Here is a 20,766-nt window from a genome sequence, read left to right as displayed (position 1 = left end):
GGAAAGTTTACCTTTCATTCTCTGAGGCCTTCCAATTTCTTGGTTGCAGCTGGATGTGCTCTCAGGTCAGAGGAGATACCCTGGGAAAGAATAGGGAAGGCCAGCCCAGCTGGGGGCAGTGGGAGCAGGGACCTGTCTGGCTCCCAGCTCTGGGGCAGCTCACGGGATGCAGGAGCTCAGCCCTGGATGGGGGAGGAATCCTTCCTTCAGGAAGAGCCTTGAACAGCAAAAGGACTTTCCAGTTCCTGTATATTTTATCTCCCCAGCAAGCATCCTTTCACTAGTAGTTATCACAGACTGCCCACGTGGCAGCCACCAAGTCACACAAGACACTCAGGAGCCTTTTGCATTATTTCCTTGGAATTCATTTTCTAGGCAAAACATGTTTATATACAGCAGAGTCGCTCTGCTGTGCACCTAAAACTGTCACAGCATTGTTAATCAGCTATACTCCAACGTCAAATAAGAAGTTAAAAAATTAAAAGTCACCTGTAATTAAAAAACAAAGTAAAAGACATCAGCAATATTAGTAATTATACCAAATAAAATGAGAAGAAGAAAAAATCAGACATTGGAGATGAGCAGCGACCCCTACTTCCTTCCCCTGTGCTTCTTGACTTACGAACAGCTCTTGTTCTAAAATGCTTAGCTCTGTGACTTTCAAACCAGTGTCCTGGGTTTACATGCGATGGATAGAGTCCTCGTGACTTGCTCTGAATCCAGTTGAGAGCTGAAGGGATTTGTGAGAAACGCAGATTCTACTTTGAAGGATTCCCCTCAGGGATTGGGAAGGTGCCCTCATTGGCAGATAGGACTCTCCCTGATGGGGAGAGGGTTGCTGGCAGTGGGGGTGTGAGGGAGTTGCACTGGGAAGCATTTGGGTGACTTGCAGGGAGGAAATCCTGCACAGCCGTTGCACGCCTGCAAATTTATCTCTCTGAACTACGGCCTCCCCATCTGTTCCAGCCTCTAATTACAAATGCAAGAAATAGCTAATTTGCAATGGAATCATAAAAAGGGGAAATATAAGTGATTTAAGAGCTGCTCCATGCTATGTTGTTCATGTTTTACACACTCCAGGCAAAGAGAAATTGTGCTCTCCCTGTGTTAAGAGAGTTCCCTCACATCAGCCAGTTTCTTATTTGGCTGAACTGTGGGAGAATTTCTATGAAGGTCTCGGGGTAGAGGACCCGGCTCCCAGGACAGGACACACCCGATGTGATTCTGCCTGGGAGAGGAGGCTGGCCACTGTGGTTACTGTTTAAGGCGAGTCATCTGCCATGATTTCTGGATTAGTTGAGCTCCCTGGGGAAATATATAATGCAGACATAGTGCTGTGAGTCTATCTAGGATCACTATAAATTATTTTCTTTTCAACTGTGCCAGTGATGAAATAAGGAGGCTTTCTCATGAATCATCTCAGTAAGGAGATGTGGAAAGGTACGTGCCCACACAAAGTCATAAATGCAATTCCCTTTTCTTTCCTCCTCCCTCCCCTCCCCCTCGTTCTCCCCTATCTTCTGTCTCTGACGTTAGAAGACCTTGGAAGTCACCTAGAGTGGCATCCATGTAGGAAAGAGGGAAGAGCACATGGTTTGGAGTCAGGGGCTGTTGTGCTCCTGGCTCCCAGTGGTTATGGAAAAAGGGGGCCAGTGACAACCTTGTTGAACCTCACCTTCTTTTAGGTGTGGATGGAATGAGCAGCATCTGCTGTGCTTCCCAGGTCTCTGCAACCATCAGGTGAATCCCTCGGTGACAGAGCTTGATAAACCAGAAAGTACATGTAGCCGTGTGCCCACTGAGCCAGCCCTTTTATTAGGGAAGTGAGGAATTCAGTCTCCTGCAGTGCTCAGATGAGGGTCTCACTCTTGCACTTGGTCCCTATACTCACCCCTCACCCAGAGTGCAGAGCACCCAGAATGGTGCTGACTCCTGGGAGAGGGGGCCAGGTGTGTGAGGGCAACAGGCTCTGGTGAAGGTCACCAACACAAAGGCACAGTTTCTGAATGCAGCATTACTGACACCTGTGTTCAAGCAGCATTGCCAAGGGCTTAGAAACTTTGAGCAAATCAGCTTGCTTTTCTGGTTCTCAGTTTGTCTCTGCTGTCAAATGAGAAGTTTGAACAAGATGCTTTCTAGGAATTCTTCAAGCTTTAAAATTCTATCTTTGTATTGATACTATATCAATATTATTGAATGTCGTGCACTAGTCTTTGATTTATTAACTGTAAATCTGAAACACATATTTGCTCTGGGATCCTTTGATTTCCCTAAGCATATTATGAATGTCATCTCCATTTAATGGTGGTATATCTGCAATGAGGAAAATAGTATGAAAAAATTCATATAGTGTGTGTCAGTTGCTCAGTCATGTCCTACTCTTTGCGACCCTGTGGACTGTAGCTTACCAGGCTCCTCTGTCCATGGAATTTTCCAGGCAAGAATACTGGAGTGGGTTGCTATTCCCTTCTCCAGGGGATCTTCCCAACTCAGGGATCGAACCCAGGTCTCCTGCATTGCAGGCAGACTCTTTACCATCTGAACCACCAGGGATACTAGTTCATATAGATGTGCTCTAAATAAGAATATTTGGGAGATGGTAGGAAAGAATTATTTTGACATTTGTTAAAGGGGTGAGGAAGACTTTATTTTAAAATTTCTTTAAAAATAATTTTGTTTATTTATTTTGGCTGTGCTGGGTCTTTGTGGCTTTTTTCTAGTTGTGATGAGGAGGGTCTGCTCTCTTGTTGCAGAGCTTGGGCTCTAGGTGTACAGGCTTCAGTAGCTGTGGTTCCCAGGCTCTAGAGCACAGACTCAGTTGTTGTGGTGCACAGGCTCTGTTGCTCAAAGGCATTGAGGGATCCTTGAGACCAGGGATCAAACTCCTGTCTCCTGCATTAGCAGGCAGATTCTTTACCACTAAGCACCAGGGAAGCCCTAAGGAAAATTTTATTCAGGACTATTGCAATAGAGGAGAGAGATTGGGCTTAACTGCAAATACAGTAATGGTTGCTGGGGGGTTATAGTTAAGTAAGGTGAGTGGATCAATGGATAGAAAGTCTCTAAGAGGAGATAAATCAAGGGAGATTCTAGCTCAGTGCAGTTCAGTTCAGTCCCTCAGTCATGTTGGAATCTTTGCGACCCCATGGACTGCAGCACGCCAGGCTTCCCTGTCCTTCACCATCTCCCAGAGCTTACTCAAACTCATGTCCACTGAGTTGGTGATGCCATCCAAACATCTCATCCTCTGTCATCCCTTTCTCCTCCTGCCTTCAATATTTCCCAGCATCAGGGTCTTTTCCAATGACTCAGTTCTTTGCATCAGGTGGCCAGAGTATTGGAGTTTCAGTTCAGTATTGGTTCTTCCAATGAATATTCAGGACTAATTTCCTTTAGGATGGACTGGTTGGATCTCCTTGCAGTCCAAGGGACTCTCAAGAGCCTTCTCCAACACCCCAGTTCAAAAGCATCAATTTTTCGGTGCTCAGCTTTCTTTATAGTCCAACTCTCACATCCATACATGACTACCATAGCTTTGACTAGATAGACCTTTGTTGGCAAAGTAATGTCTCTGCTTTTCTATATGTTGTCTAGGTTGGTCATAACTTTCCTTCCAAGGAACAAGCATCTTTTAATTTCATGGCTGCAGTCACCTTCTGCAGTGATTTTGGAGCCCCCCCAAAATAAAGTCTGTCACTGTTTCCACTGTTTCCCCATCTATTTGCAATGAAGTGATGGGACCAGATGCCATGATCTTAGTTTTCTGAATGTTGAGTTTTAAGCCAACATTTTCACTCTCCTCTTTCACTTTCATCAAGAGGCTCTTTAGTTCTTCTTCACTTTCTGCCATAAGGGTGGTGCCATCTGCATATCTGAGGTTATTGATATTTCTCCCGGCAATCTTGATTCCAGCCTGTGCTTCATCCAGTCCAGGATTTCTCATGATGTACTCTGCATATAAGTTAAATAAGCAGGGTGACAGTATACAGCCTTGATGTACTCCTTTTCCTATTTGGAACCAGTCTGTTGTTCCATGTCCAGTTCTAATTGTTGCTTCTTGACCTTCATACAGATTTCTCAAGAGGCAGGTTAGGTGGTCTGGTATTCCCATCTCTTTCAGAATTTTCCACAGTTTGTTGTGATCCACACAGTCAAAGGCTTTGGTGTAGTCAATAAAGCAGAAGTAGATGTTTTTCTGGAACTCTCGCTTTTTTGGTGATCCAGTGGATGTTGGCAATTTGATCTCTGGTTCCTATGCCTTTTCTAAATCCAGCTTGAATATCTGGAAGTTCTCGGTTCACATACTGTTAAAGCCTGGCTTGGAGAATTTTAAACATAACTTTACCAGCGTGTGAGATGAGTGCAATTGTACGGTAGTTTGAGCATTCTTTGGCATTGCCTTTCTTTGGGATTGGAATGAAAACTGACTTTTCCAGTCCTGTGGCCACTGCTGAGTTTTCCAAATTTGCTGGCATATTAAGTGCAGCACTTTTGTAGCATCATCTTTCAGGATTTGAAATAGTGCAACTGGAATTCCATCACCTCCACTAGCTTTGTTCATAGTGATGCTTCCTAAGGCCCACTTGACTTCACACTCTAGGATGTCTGGCTCTAGGTGAATGATCACACCATCGTGATTATCTGGGTCATGAAGATCTTCTTTGTATAGTTCTTCTGTGTATTCTTGCCAGCTCTTCTTAATATCTTCTGCTTCTGTTAGGTCCATACCATTTCTGTCCTTTTTTTTGTGCGAAATGTTCCCTTGGTATCTCTAATTTTCTTGAAGAGATCGCTAGTCTTTCCCATTCTATTGTTTTCCTCTATTTCTTTGCATTGATCACTGAGGAAGGCTTTTTTATCTCTCCTTGCTATTCTTTGGAACTCTGCATTCAAATGGGTATATCTTTCCTTTTCTCCTTTGTTTTCTCTTCTCTTCTTTTCACAACTATTTGTAAGGCCTCCTCAGACAGCCATTTTGCCTTTTTGCATTTCTTTTTCTTGGGGATGGTGTTGATCCCTGTCTTCTGTGCAATGCCACGAACCTCCATCCATAGTTCTTCCGGCACTGTGTCTATGAGATCTAATCCCTGGAATCTATTTCTCACTTCCACCGTATAATTGTAAGGGATTTGATTTAAGTCATACCTGAATGGCCTAGTGGTTTTCCCTACTGTCTTCAATTTAAGTCTGAATTTGGCAATAAGGAGTTCATGATCTGAGCCATAGTCAGCTCCAGTCTTGTTTTTGCTGACTGTATAGAGATTCTCCATCTTTGGCTGCAAAGAATACAATCAATCTGATTTCGGTATTGACCATCTGGTGATGTCCATATGTAGAATCTTCTCTTGTGTTGTTGGAAGATGGTGTTTGCTATGGTGTGTTCTCTTGGCAAAACTCTATTATCCTTTGCCCTGCTTCATTCTGTATACCAAAGCCAAATTTGCCTGTTACTCCAGGTGTTTCTTGACTTCCTACGTTTGCATTCCAGTCCCGTATAATGAAAAGGGCATCTGTTTTTGGTGTTAGTTCTAGAAAGTCTTGTAGGTCTTCACAGAACCATTCAACTTCAGCTTCTTCAACATTACTGGTAGGGGCATATACTTGGATTACTGTGATATTGAATGGTTTGCCTTGGAAAGGAATAGAGATCATTCTGTTGGGATATCAAGGGATATTCTCACTAAACCCACCCAACGGATTTCTTGCCAAAAGCAGGCTGGGTGATGAGATGTCAAGGATGGGGAATGAGGAATTTGATTAGATTTCAAAGGTGAGGGGTTTCTTGCTGAACTGACTTAGTAGGATTTTGGCTACAACTGCTGCTAAGTTGCTTCAGTCGTGTCCGACTCTGTGTGACCGCATAGACGGCAGCCCACCAGGCTCCCCCGTCCCTGGGATTCTCCAGGCAAGAACACTGGAGTGGGTTGTCATTTCCTTCTCCAATGCATGAAAGTAAAAAGTGAAAGTGAAGTCGCTCAGTCGTGTCTGACTCTTAGCGGCCCCATGGACTGCAGCCTACCAGGCTCCTCCGTCCATGGGATTTTCTAGGCAAGAGTACTGGAGTGGGGTGCCATTGCCTTATCCATAGCTACAACTAGACTAGGCTAAAGTTTGATTAAGGAAAATAATCTTTGTCAGTAGGAAGAAATAATCTAATTTCTAGGACAGTGTAATCTTTTTTAGGTGACTGTTCCAAATAATTATCCAATAATAAGTTCTCCATGGTTGTTTTACAAATAAATAATAGAGGAGGAGATGAGGGTTTAGTGGAAGGATAAATTCCTGTTTGGTTAATAAGACACAATCCTCAGATCCCTAGTTTGATAAGCACTCCTAGTTGTAAGTGGTTTGGAATCCTGGATTGCAAGACGTGGGGTGAAACTAAATCTGAATCAACCCCCAGGACTAGCCCAAACTCTACACTTCTATGAAAATAGTGGCCATTACACAGTGTTTACTATGCAGAGATAACTGCCAGAATATTGTCCTGCTCATGTTTCCACCATTTTGTAGAGGAAAAAATTTGAATAACCCTGTATACTATTGACGGGTATCTCAGTATAGACATATGTCACACGGTCTACACTTCATGTTTCAATACCCTGCCTTCTTCATTACTGATCCAGCTCCATGCATACTTAGTTAGGATCCTTGGTTTTGGGAGTTCAATGACACTGCTTATGAAACCGGAGAAGGCAATGGCACCACACTCCAGTACTCTTGCCTGGAAAATTCCATGGACAGAGGAGCCTGGTAGGCTGCAGTCCATGGGGCCGCTAAGAGTCAGACATGACTGAGTGACTTCACTTTCACTTTTCACTTTCATGCATTGGAGAAGGAAATGGCAACCCACTCCAGTGTTCTTGCCTGGAGAATCCCAGGGACGGTGGAGCCTGGTGGGCTGCTGCCTATGGGGTTGCACAGAGTCGGACACGACTTAAGCGACTTAGCAGCAGCAGCAGCAGCAGCTTATGAAACAGTTCAAAACAGGAAACGTGTTTTCTTGGAACTTAATCCACTATTTTAATTCAAGATTTGAAATGCAGACAAAATGAGAGAGATTTTGAACTGGAGGGCATCAGTACAGTGGGTATCTGTTATTGCCTGTGCCCTCCATCCAGGCCTCTAGTTCCAGGAGAGTTGGGTTGGACTGATTTTGGATCCAGTAAGGATGAGAAGGCAGGCACACTGTCCCTGCCTTCTAGGAGTTTCTGGTTAATATGGGAATGCTGCTCTGAGAGATAATCTCACAAGTCTGTGAAAGAACATTCAGAATAGATGAAAGGTTAGCACCAATGGAGAGAAGTCAGAACATAAATTACCAACGGTCAAAGTCTAAGAAATAGTACAAAAAACATCCACTTTCCTCCGGCATCCTTAGGGTGGCAAAACCTTCCAGAGGCAAAACAGAAAAATGGCAGAACAAAAGAAACAACTTCCTCCTGAAAAGGAAAGTAATGTCCCCCATCACCTGCAAATATAGAGGAAGGAGAAAAGAAAACAAAAGAGCCTTTTACTTCTCATTTATATGCATGAGTAAAAGTAGGTCCCCCATCTTTCCCTTGTTTTCCTCCAAAGAAAGCAGTTTTCAAATTGTATTCAGAGATTGACTTTGCTGCAGAGAGGCAGCTTCTTTTTATTCCATCGAAAAATAATTCTTTTCGATTATAACCCTATTTGAAGACAATGTCTTTTTAGCTATTGAACAGAGCCTTTGGAGTTGTGGTGGTTCTGTGGCTCTGTGGAGCAGTCTGCCAGTTTTGATGTTTATATTTTCTTCTATTCGTGTTCAGAGTGAAAGGGCCTCCTTAAGCTGTAAATGACAGGAAAAAGAATAAGCTGTCTGCTCTGATCCACAATCAGCATAACTCCAAGAGAGCGTTCTCTGCTTAATCCGGACATGATTAATTCAGCTAAAGTAGATTTTTTTTTTAAATGACTAAAAATAAAATGTATTCCAGTTGCTTCATGCTAAACCATCCTGTTTGTGCTCCTCTCCGTGGACAGCAAAATGGGGGACTTCTAGAATTCTGACCTAGCATTTCCATAACACCTCAGTGAATTGGAGGAGCTTTCTGCGTAATTAGCATGCAAATGTGCATTTCCATGCAGAATGGCAGACAAGCTCTCACTCTCCTGCTGAGGGACTGATTTTGTTAGAGAGCCCCAAGAAGGTGTGTTTTGCATTAAGACATGCTTGCGTGACTATGAACACAGGGGTAAATTCCATCTCGGCTGTAATTGGGAAGGAACCTTATGAGAAATGAGTTCTGGCCCCACAGCAAGTCAAAATGTCTGTGCCCTGGATTGGTCTAACATAGACTGCCTGAAAGATGCACACTTCTCAAGGAGTGTTCATCTGGGGGCAATTCTTGCTTTTTGCGTATCTAAAATTTTGTCTAAAGGAATTTTTTTGAAAACCTTCAGTGATTATCTGCAAAATAACTATATTAGGGGACTTTATTAAATCATGCAATCTCACTTCATTTATTATTTCTAAGTGGCTCCCATAGGGCAGAGGGAATAGGGCCTCTGTTCTGTCTTCTTTTCATCCCAGGAAGGAGGTTCCCTGGAGACAGGACTGTCAAGGTTTTCTCTGGCGACATTCTCTTCTGTAAACAGTTCTGCTTGGAGCTTCTGAAATGTATATCTTTAAGACCAGATGTCTAGCTTTCTGGTTTTGTTTGTGGGAAGACATTTTTCCTGTCGGGGGGGGGGCAGTCTGTGGCTGGGGTGACACGTTCTGTCATACCTGAATAAGACTGAGTAGGGAGGACTTCCCTGGTGTCTCAGACGGTAAAGAATCTGTCTGCAATGCAGGAGAGCTGGGTTCGATCCTTGGGTTGGGAAGATCCCCTGAAGAAGGAAATGGCCACCCACTCCAGTAATCATGTCTGGAGAATCCCCATGGACAGAGGAACCTGGCAGGCTACAGTCCAGGAAGTCTCAAAGAGTCAGACACAACTGAGTGACTAAGCACAGCACAGGGAGGACTTAGCCTCTTAGGCATCACGGCAGCTAGAAGCTTCTGGGCAAGAAAGTGGCTGCCTGAAACTGAGTTCTGTGACTTTTGAGCAAGGGAAAGCTGAGTTAGCTCTGAGATGGAGGTAGGGGTTAGGGGAAAAGCTTTGTCCTTGAGGGGTGTCCTTGGGTGGGGGAGGAGGATGAAAATGTACCACTTCTTAGCATCCAGGATGATGGGTAGCATCATTATTTTTTAAAATCTTTGAGGGGACAAGGGGTTTTCCAGAGGGCACAGTGGTAAAGAAACCACCTGTCAATACAGGAGACACAGGAGATGTGGGTTTGATCCCTCGATTAGGAAGATCCCCTGGAGGAGGAAATGGCAACCCACTCCAGTATTTCTTGCCTGGAAAATTCCATGGACCGAAAAGCCTGGTGGGCTGCAGTCCATGAGGTTGCAAAGAGTTGGACATGACTGAGCGACTCAGCACACACATAAGGGGACAACAAGCTAACAGGGACTGGTTACCTCTAGTCATGGGACTGTGGGTGACAGTAGCTTCTTTATATATTTGTCTACATGTTTAAAGTTCTCTACATTTTCTACAGTGAGAATGTATTACTTTCAGAATCCTAAACACTATTTTTGAGGCTCTCAGTCCTGGCAGAGGTCAGGAGGAATGGAGCTGGCAATTGCGGGAAGGTGCAGAGGCAGGCGTGCAGAGCTGGACCCCTGCCAGTGACTCCCCACACCCTGGCACTGCAGCATGGCAGGGGTGGGGCCATCTGCTCCCCACTGAGCAAATCTCCCATCCTCCGCAAGGTGCTCAGAAAGCCGCCTCTGCTCCTCAGCCAACCCTTGCAGGGCTGTGGGGCCTGCCTTCGCTGAGAGCTGCCCTTGACTGTGGTACCAGCTTCCAGCACATTGATTTATGGAGCTATTTGGTGTCAGGTAATTGCCCATCAATATCCTATTTATCACCCAGCTTGTCACGGGTTGTGGCGGCTATTCCATAAAGCCAAGGCCTCTGAGAAAGGGCCAGTGACTCAGAGCACAGGGAGAGGATGCAGGAAATGTAGCACTTTCGAGTTCTTTTCTCCACACTTGTTTCTTGCTGCTCAGCCCTCCCTTGAATGGGGGCGGCTGGGGGTGGCGGGTGAGGCAAGGGGGCGCACAGTGGCTCACCCAGGGCGGGGAGCTCGGGGGTTGTGGGGAGACTTCTGAACGCCCAAGGCTGCCTTCTGCTGGGAGGAGCTCCCTTGTCCCCAACCTTCTCCCCAATATCCTTCCTAAATAAGTGTGCTCTGTGTGTGTGTGTGTGGTGGGGGGAGAGGGGCAGATTAGGAACAAAATCTGCATATTCAGCAGGTCATTACATTTTTTAAAGTCCAGATTAATAGAATGGAAAGGAATATATCAAAACACAAATACTCTAGCTTGACAGAACAATGCTTTTCTTCCTTGCAGTAGTTTCCATACTGTGTAGAATGAGCAGGTATCTCTTAAAAACAAAATAATACATCTTATATATGTTCACCGATACTTGAAATTCCACAATTCAAGAGTCATTCATTCAGTTTCAAATTTTTTATGATTTTAAAAATGCAGGTTCTCCTAGAAGGTGTCATTTACAGCCTGGATGAGGAGTTCATTATTCTGGGAAGAAGGCTTCGGAATTGACAGGCCCTGGAGAGCAGGCTCTGATGAGGGGTGGGGGTAGGGGGCTGGGAGGGAAGAGTGGAAGGAGAGCAGCTTTGCTACCAGAGGGTTTGCCAGGGGTGCAGCTGGAGGTGTCAAGTATGAAGGTGGAGAAGCTCCCCACTTTGCAGGCAGTGTTGAATTCCTGGGAAGCCCAGCTGTTGTCTGGAGCCCTACAGGTCAGCAAACACTGGACTTTCTGGGCCCTTCCCCTGCCTTTGAGTTTCACAGGTTCTGTCAAGGCTCTTGCCTCCTCCAGTCCTTACTCTGCAGAGGGGAGAAAAGGGAGCCAGAGTCTCCAGGTGTCCGACAACTGAGTCCCATCTCCTGACACTGAGTGATTAAAAGGATTTTTCTTTTAAGAAAAAAGAGACCTTTTATCATACTCCTGGGGCTGTCAGAAACCGCTGGAGGTTTTGCTAGTCTTGCTTTCAGATGCAAAAGCGAGAGGGCGTGACTGTCCTCACCTTAGCTCACCCTTAAAGCCTGGGTGAGGAGAGGAAGGAGGTTTTCCGGTTGGTCTGGGCGGTGTTTTGATGGACTGTTCTCATTATATCCAGGGCAGCCCTCACTGAATGGAAGCAGGCTGCGAATCATTTCTCCCCGCAGATTCCCCTTTCTATTGATTATGTCTGGAAATCTGGGTCCCTGGGCACAGCATGAACCAGCCCAAAAGGGTGAGTGTTCATCTGGTGCTTTCTCTGTGGCAGGCACTGTTTTCTTTTCTTTCTTTCTTTTTTTTGTACTGCTTTATGATTATGCATCCATATAATTCTCTCTGCACCCCCATGAGAATGGAGCCATTGTCATTGCCATTTTCCAGGCAAAGAAACTCTGGGCCAGGGAGTCGCTTGCCTGAGACCATCCGGTCAGTGGGTAGCAGGGCCAGGCTAAGAACCTGGGTGTTCAGTGATGGCCTTTGGTTATAACCATGACCCACACTCTCCCACCATTCTGTCTGCAGATGGTCATTTCAAATTTTGCTTACATCTGTGTGTAAAGCCTTAAAAAATAATTATAATGGAATACCCTTTCCAGGCATTATGCTAATTATAATGTGCCAACAATTTACATCAGTAATTAGGAGACTGGGGAGTGAGTGATTCAGTTGCTTGAGGAGAGGTACAAATATTACTCCCTGTGGAAACCATATTCCCAAATCCCAAGAATAAAAATAGCATACCAACAAATACTGGTGCCCACTGGAAGCCCATCATCTAAATATTTTCAAGGTCCAAGTATTTTAGTGATTAAATAGCCCAATGGCATAAATCTATAAAGACAAGAAAGTGGGCAAACCCACTCAAGTCAGCCCACTTCAGTGCAGGGGAAGAAAAAGCCTTTTCACACTACCTTCCTGGGTCCTCTAGCTCGGTCCCTGTGAATTGGACTGACAAATGCAGGTTAACAAAAGAAAGACATAGACATTTATTTTTTATTTATTTTACTTTTTATTTTTTGTGTGCATATTTCTTGGAATACTTTTTTCTGACAGCTCCAGTTATTGTGACAACTGTGTAAATCTTAATTGATAATTAAATTGAAATACTTGCTAGTATTTTAATTATAATACAATGGAATTATTTTTTAGTATAAAAATAAATATGGACAAATTTTAAAAACTTAAAAGGAGACTTGCTGCTGCTGCTAAGTCACTTCAGTCGTGTCCGACTCTGTGCGACCCCATAGATGGCAGCCCACCAGGCTCCCCCGTCCCTGGGATTCTCCAGGCAAGAACACTGGAGTGGGTTGCCATTTCCTTCTCCAATGCATGAAAGTGAAAAGTGAAAGTGAAGTCGCTCAGTCGTGTCTGATTCTTAGCGACCCCATGGACTGCAGCCCACCAGGCTCCTCCATCCATGGGATTTTCCAGGCAAGAATACTGGAGTGGGGTGCCATTGCCTTCTCCTAAAAGCAGAATACTGATCCTGAATTGAGTGGAGATGGCAAAACTAATATTAAGATCAGAATAGAAAAGAAAAGCAGAGACTGGAAAACAAATATTTTAAACTTCATGTGAATGGCAATTGCAGTTTGCTGCAGAATAAAACAAATAAGTTTTCTGTTTTGTTTTAAAAAAGATAATAGAAAAACAGAGAAATTTATATCAAATATAAGTTCCTCGTCAAAAAATAATTGACTAAATTTGTCACCTGATATCAGAATTGAACATCAATCAATAAAAATTTTAAAGATTTATAACAGAATCTGATTGTAATTTTGGCCAGCTATGAAATGGCTCAGATTCTTATACACACATACACAGAACCATTTCTTGATAGATGATAAAATGAATTATGATTTCACTTATTGAAAATTTAAAGAAACTTGTGAGGAAACTAATAAAAGTGATAATTTACAAAAAGTGGAAGATTTTCAATTAAGCTGGAAAACAATTGCCCATAGACTGGAAGACCTTTCTAACAACATCAAAGATCAGTTCATACGCAATTGAAAATTTGCAAGGATTTTTTTCCCCAGCTTTTAATGGGTTGGGAAATCTAAGAGACAGTTACTTGCTAATAAATATTTGGGTATATGTTGTCTCAAATTTGCAACAAATGTCAACCCCTGGCCCAAAGTATGGAACGTGTGGCATAGTTTTTAATCTTTCATACACATTTATTTAATATAAGCCTTATGTTACAAAAGAGCTTTCATAAAATGAAGACACCAAGACAGGTGAAACCTGAGAGTGTTCATACAAGTTTGGTGGAGACTAGAAGTTGTGGGGGAAAACTGATGAGAGGAAAGGGTCTGAGCTAATTGTGGGAAACTGAAAGTCATTCAGTCGCACAGTCGTGTCCGACTCTTTGCGACCCCATGAACTGTAGCCCACCAGGCGCCTCTATCCATGGGATTTCCCAGGCGAGAATACTGGAGTGGGCTGTTATTTCCTTCTCTAGAGGATCTTCCCGACCCAGGGGTCGAACTTGCATCTCATGGATTACAGGCAGATTCTTTATCACTGAGCCACCAGAGAAGCCTGAGGGAAAGTTATCAAGGTCTGTTTGTTCAGAGTCCTGTGAGTCCCTTGATCTTGGGAGATAAGGACTCTCCTTTCCTCCTGGTATAAGGAGGTTGCCTCTCACATGAGGTTCTCATGACCCCTTCAGGGTGATGGAGAAGGTCAGGGAGACCTGCCTGTACCTGCCATTTCTCAGGTTCCTTCAGCTAAAAATATTCCGTTTGCCAAGTTGCTGTATTTCGGAATCACATGTTCTCAGCCCTGCTTTCAGCAAACAACAAAGGTGAAATAATAAAACTTTAAAGCTGAAGGCATTCACAACCAAGACATTCTCAAATTTCCTAAACAATTTAGTTCATGTATTTTTAATTGTCTTTTTATAGACATGAACACACATTAAAACAAAAGTTTAGTTCCAATTTTTTAAAAAATTGAAGAACAGTTAATTTTAAGGCTCCCGCTTGGATTGTCTTAATAGCGTTGGATGTGAAAACATGAGCTGAAGGAACACTCTGAGGTGCTCATCAAAGACTGATTCTGACCTTGTCTGTGCAGGTTCTGATTCACACTGAACCCTGTGTGTTTCTGCACCCTTCCTACATGGCCTCTTTGACAGTGGTGCCAACTGCCCATGGTGCACACGTGCATGGTGCCAACTGCAAAATGCTAACAGAACATGTCCTTGCAGGAGTCACTTTCCAAGACCTCTGACTCCAAGGGACCTGAAGTTCAGTCAGTGGCAGGCTGAAGGCAGACCTGGCTTCTCTCCTGGGGTGATTTATGTTAAGGCTCTGGACTGGGTTCTCGGCCAGATGCCATCCCCCCCATTCTCACCCGGCCCAGGCCGCTGGGACTGTGCCAATAACTCAGTGGTGAACCTGAAACTAAGCGGACAGTCTGTATTAAGAGATTTTTCCATGACTCTCTTCATTACTTCCTTTCCTTTCTGTGGGATTTCACATTCGTGAGCATATCCTCTGAACGTGATATTGTAACAGCATCAGACTTGGCAATTCTGAGTCCCAGGGTACTCATTTCATAAAGAACATGCATCAGAAGAGAGCATTTGAGTTATCCTGTAGATGTTTTTAATTCACCAATAATGTTTAGTTAGCAATCATGGATCCTGGGCCCAGGAGAGGGCTTTCCTGTGGCTAAATTTTGTGCCACTCATTAAAAAAAAAAAAATTTTTTTTTAACGTGGATCTTTTCTAAATGTCTTTATTGAATGTCTTACAATATTACTTCTGTTTTATGTTTCGGTTTTTTGGCCGTGAGGCCTGTAGTATCTTAACTCCCCAACCAGGGATTGAACCCACACCCCCTGCCTTGGAAGGTTAAGTCTTAGCCACTGAACCACCAAGGAAGTCCCTGTGCCACTGCTTAAAGCCAGCTAGGATGCATGTGTGTGTTAAGTCGCTTCAGTTGTGTCTGAGTCTGCACGACCTTATGGACTAGCCCACAGGGTCCTCTGTCCATGGGATTCTCCAGGCAAGAACACTGGAATGGGTTGCCATGCCCTTCTTCAGGGTCAGCTAGTATGGGTTCCATATTGTTACTTCTGAGAGGGAGCCTATAGTCCATTTCAAGAAATTCTTAGCTTCCTTTTTATTTATTTTTTATTCTATTAGCTAGGGAAAGTTAAAAGCTGCACAAGGAAAGTCTCCCTATCTCATTCATCAGTTCATTTTTTCCCCTTTCATCCTAATTCTCAAAGAAGTAAATACATACAAAGGATACAAACCAAGCTTTCTATTCTATAAGCATCTAAGGAACCAGCATATTTATCTTTCTTCCTATCTGTCTCTCTTTTATTTGTATTGATAAAAAGAGATTAATTTTTTTTCTAGAAAGCCAGACAAATGAAATCATACAGCTAGAAAATTCTGTATGCAAGATAATGACTATCATTGATTTAGCAGATACATGACTTGATAATACAGATATAAATGCATTCATCTGGATTTTTCAAAGTTTTTCTAAAAGTAAAGACTATGAAATGAAAGGAAAAGATAGGCACTAATTCAGATTTTTCAAAGAAAGGAACCCATAAATAAACTAATTGGACTATCACTTGATTTGTATGTCAGATATGTAAGTACTTAGGGAACACTGTTTGTTTCAGCTGTTCTCATCACTATGATTAATGACTACTTAAAAGTGCTCGATTCCATTTGTATGCCAGCTGTTCTTGTGTAAAACAAACTGGGACTTTCTCAAGATAGAGTCAGACTGTCTGCAGAGCTTGGGAGCTGATACCTACCAGTTAGAAAAGGAAATGGGTGGCTCTTAGCTCATCCTGATGAGATCAGACCCAGATGCTTGTGACTGAAATATATTCCTAAAGTGGATGCTTGTTGGTGGGGACTTGTCAAATCTAGGGCCTGCCCCATGTGTCGGTTCAGCTTAGTGGAAAGATTGAGCCAATTGGGAGCTTTATGCATGGTTAGCAAGTTAAAAAGACACAAAGTAGTCTTAACCATACAAACCAGTAGTATTTTCAAAGGGAAATATGCAAGATGAGTCTGTCAAAATCACAGACAAGCTGGACCAAGCAGCAGTAAGAAGTCATCAAGCCGTGGAAGTTATGTTATGTCCTTTCCCAGAGAAGCGGCCACACACAGATCACATCCTGGGGGTAGGCAAGGTGTTGGTGATGGGGGCATGACTTCACAATTAGAAGATTGTATATGTAGGATCATGACCATCAACAATTTAGCAGATAAATGACTTGAGAGTATAGGTATAAATGGATTCATCTGGGATTTTCAACATTCTTTTCAAAGTAAAGACTATGCAATCAAAAGAAAAGAGAGGCAGGGCTTCCCTGGTGGCTCAGTGGTAAAGAATCAGCCTGCCAATGCAGGAGACGTGGGTTTGATCCCTGGTCTGGGAAGATCCCACATGCCACGGAGCGACTAAGCCCTTGCACCACAACTATTGAGCCTGTGGCTCTAGAGCCAGGAAGCCACAGCTACCAAGCCCACACAAAGCAGCTAGTGAAACCCACAAGCTCTAGAGCCTGGGCTCTGCAACAAGAGAAGCCACTGCAATGAAAAGCCTGCAAACCGCAACTAGAGAGTAGCCCCTACTTGCCGCAACTAGAGAAAAGCCCATGCAGCAAAAAAGACCCAGCACAGACAAAAAGATATAAATAAAATTACTTTAAAAAAAAAAAAAGAAAAGAGAGGCATCGTAGGGAATGATTTCAACCATGAACTTCAAAGACAGTGAGCAGAAATGCTCACTGCATATTCACTTCCTGTAGAGCAAGTTCAAAAGTAGCTGTGTGATCACTGACTGTACCCTCTGCATTGAAACGCAAAAGGGAGTCTGAGATGGGAGTGATTTTCTTTACCACACGATGACTTTCAAAAGGGTCCATGTGAAAATGAAAACCCTATTGTAGTCTTTAAGGTGAATTAGTTTAAGACACAAAGACAGTCAGCAAATACTGTTCAGGCTGTCTCTGTGCTGGTCACTCTGCCTGTAAGGTGGATGCCAGACCTAAAATAGCTTTTTGTCTCATTGGGAGAGAACAACACTTAATAGCTAACAGTTGTCAAATGCTTACCATGTTTAGAGCTATACTGAATATGTCCATCCTCTTATTTATTCCTTAGAGCAACCTTATGATGGCATTATTATAACTACATCCCCATTTTAGAGACAAGGATGCCAAGATATTTGCTCAACATCTCACTATCAGGAATGGCAGAAGCAGGATTCTTGCACCCAAGTCTCTCTGATTCCAAAGACCAGATGTGGCCTCAGCTACTATGTGGTAGCCATGTGTATGAGGAAAGTGGCAGTGCCAGGCAGTAAGCAAGAGGGAGAATGTTAAGATGAGTGTCAATGGCAATGTCATGGCAGGTCATCAGAAGAGCGAAGAGCATCTTGAAGAAGCTTAGGGAAAAAGGTGAGGCTTAATCTGAATCTGGATTTGAATTTGTAGTCCAAAGATTAGTAGGGTGATTTGAGGATGACTTCCATACATGGAACAACAGACTGGTTCCAAATAGGAAAAGGAGTACGTCAAGGCTGTATATTGTCACCCTGCTTATTTAACTTATATGCAGAGTACATCATGAGAAACGCTGGACTGGAGGAAGCACAAGCTGGAATCAAGATTTCCAGGAGAAATATCAATAACCTCAGATATGCAGATGACACCACCCTTATGGCAGAAAGTGAAGAGGAACTAAAAAGCCTCTTGATGAAAGTGAAAGAGGACAGTGAAAAAGTTGGCTTAAAAGCTCAACATTCAGGAAACTAAGATCATGGCATCTGGTCCCATCACTTCATGGGAAATAGATGGGGAAACAGTGGAAACAGTGGAAACAGTGTCAGACTTCATTTTTGGGGCTCCAAAATCACTGCAGATGGTGATTGCAGCCATGAAATTAAAAGACGCTTACTCCTTGGAAGGAAAGTTATGACCAACCTAGATAGCATATTCAAAAGCACAGACATTACTTTGCCAGCAAAGGTCTGTCTAGTCAAGGCTATGGTTTTTCCAGTATTTATGTATGGATGTGAGAGTTGGACTGTGAAGAAAGCTAAGCGCCAAAGAATTGATGCTTTTGAACTGTGGTGTTGGAGAAGGCTCTTGAGAGTCCCTTGGACTGCAAGGAGATCCAACCAGTTCATTTTAAGGAGATCAGTCCTGGGTGTTCTTTGGAAGGAATGATGCTAAAGCTGAAACCTCAATACTTTGGCCACCTCATGCGAAGAGTTGACTCATTGGAAAAGACTCTGATGCTGGGAGGGATTGGGGGCAGGAGGAGAAGGGGACGACAGAGGATAAGATGGCTGGATGGCATCACTGACTCGATGGACATGAGTTTGAGTGAACTCCGGGAGTTGGTGATGGACAGGGAGGCCTGGCGTGCTGCGATTCATGAGGTCGCAAAGAGTCGGACACGACTGAGCAACTGAACTGACTGACTGACCATACTTTCTCACTAATGCTCTTTTCATGCTGCCAGAGAAAATAAAAAGTTGGCTCATGAGTCACTGAGTTGATCTATTGTCACTTTTCTTGAAATAACATAGTTATAAATAGAATTGACTTTATACATGTTCATAAAATTTTTAAAATTTTGTATCAAAATGTATCAATATCTCTATTTTATAGATGAGAAATTCCATAAAGCCTCACATACTGGAAGAAGTGATGTAGCTATTGGGAGACAATTCTCCCTGGATCTCCCTCTTTTCTGTCTTATGAAAAGAGGTTTCCTGACTGCCCTTTGCTCTAGATTCTGTCTTCAAGGATGCTAATGAACAGGCCTGGGAAAGATAGTGAAAAGGGTAGATGCTTCCTGCCCACATAAAAATTAGGTTCTCTGAACTCAGGGTTCCTCTCCTGGGACACACCCACTGCGCTTGCAGGCATCCACCTGGGTCTGTCCATGGGACTGGGAGCAAGGGTGCCTGATATGATGTGCTGTCTCTGCTGCTTGCTGTGCATGAAGAACAAAGCCCTTTGTCTCTGACCTGGGCATCTCATGTTCATGCCAACAAAAATGGCAGCACTTAGCTTGCAACTGGGGTGAAACCTCAGACCCTTCACACATCAAAGAGAGGGAAATTTATTTACTTTTTTAGATAGGTCAAATTTATCCTCACCCTTATTTTTTTCCCCCTCATTGCACGGCATGTGGGATCTTCATTTTGGACTAGGGTTTGAACCCATGCCCCCCTGCAGTGGAAGCATAGTTTCTTACCCACTGGAATGCTATGGAAGTCCCTGTCCTCATCCTTATTGAAAAATAAGGCAGCTGCTTTGGCACCTGTCAGATTACTATCAAGTAGATCCATCTTAGAACCCAGAGAAACCAAAGAAGACAAAATGCCCATGTGAGCGTCTCTCTTTAACACTTATTCAAGGTGTCCAGTGCTTAGTCGCTTGGTCGTGTCCGACTCTTTGTGACCCTATGGACTATAGCCCACCAGGCTACTCTGTTCATGGGGATTCTCCAGGCAAGAATACTGGAGTGGGTTGCCATGCTCTCCTCCAGGGGATCTTCCTGACACAGGGATCAAACCCAGGTCTCTGGCATTGCAGGCGGATTCTTTACCATCTGAGCCACTGGGGAAGCCCAGGGACTAGGTTAAATACAGTTCTCTCCATGTCCTTACCCTCAAAGTGGTCATCATCTAAAGCAAGGGTTGACAAGCTGGCCTGTGAGCCAAGTCTGGCCCACATCTGTTTTATTAAATAAGATTTATTGTCTAGGTATGATCAACTGGCTGCTTCTGTGCTACAATAGCAGAGTTGAGTTGTAATAGAAACTGTATGGCTTTCAAAACCTAAAATATTTAATCTGTGACTCTTTAATGAAAATATTTGCTAACCTCTGATCTAAAAGAAGAGATACATGAAGAATAAAGAATGCCCTCAAATCATGCTAAAGACAAAGGTGTGAACAGAACATTGTGAGAATAGAATACAAGGCTATAAGCCCCCACATGTACTCACATAACCTCCCCATTCCTCCATGCGTGCACACACACATCATTTACATGCATGGTCTTACCTCATCCTTGCAGTAGCTTTATTAGATTAGTAGCTTTATAGATTGGGAGCATCTCCTCTACAAACAGACTAGGTTCAGATTTAAAGCTTTGCCAATTACTACCTGAATGAACTAGAGGTAAGTTACTTCTCTGTGCCTCACTTGCCAAACATGGGTAATATCACCTATATATCAAAGGGTTCCTGGAAGGATTCAATGAAGGCTTAGAAGGGCCTCTGGTACATAGTAAACAACATGTAACTATTCATTATCACTTATCTCCATTTTCCAGATGAGTAAATTGAGAGACAGAGAAGTTGAGTAATTTTTTCAAAACCACATAAGTAGAAAAAGGTAGATGCAGAACTTATCCCCAACTCTTACTCACAAACCTGGGCTTTTTGCCACTATTATTATATTGCTTCTCAATAATAAAGGCTTATTAAATTTATAAAAGGAAAATCACCACAGTAACATTTCTTTACCTTTTCCAACAATGCTATTTTTCAAATTGTAATTTTTGGTTTGTTGGCTTATCCTACAGGTCCTTTGTACTGTGTGAGTTATACCAGGGCCTAACTTGAATTTGCTATGTTAATATATTCATTCCTGAC

This window comes from Bubalus kerabau, chromosome 13, assembly GCF_029407905.1.
Source record: "Bubalus kerabau isolate K-KA32 ecotype Philippines breed swamp buffalo chromosome 13, PCC_UOA_SB_1v2, whole genome shotgun sequence".
Classification (NCBI taxonomy): Eukaryota; Metazoa; Chordata; class Mammalia; order Artiodactyla; family Bovidae; genus Bubalus; species Bubalus kerabau.
The sequence above is the reverse complement of the archived record's forward strand: the minus strand, read 5'-3'. Positions refer to the sequence as shown.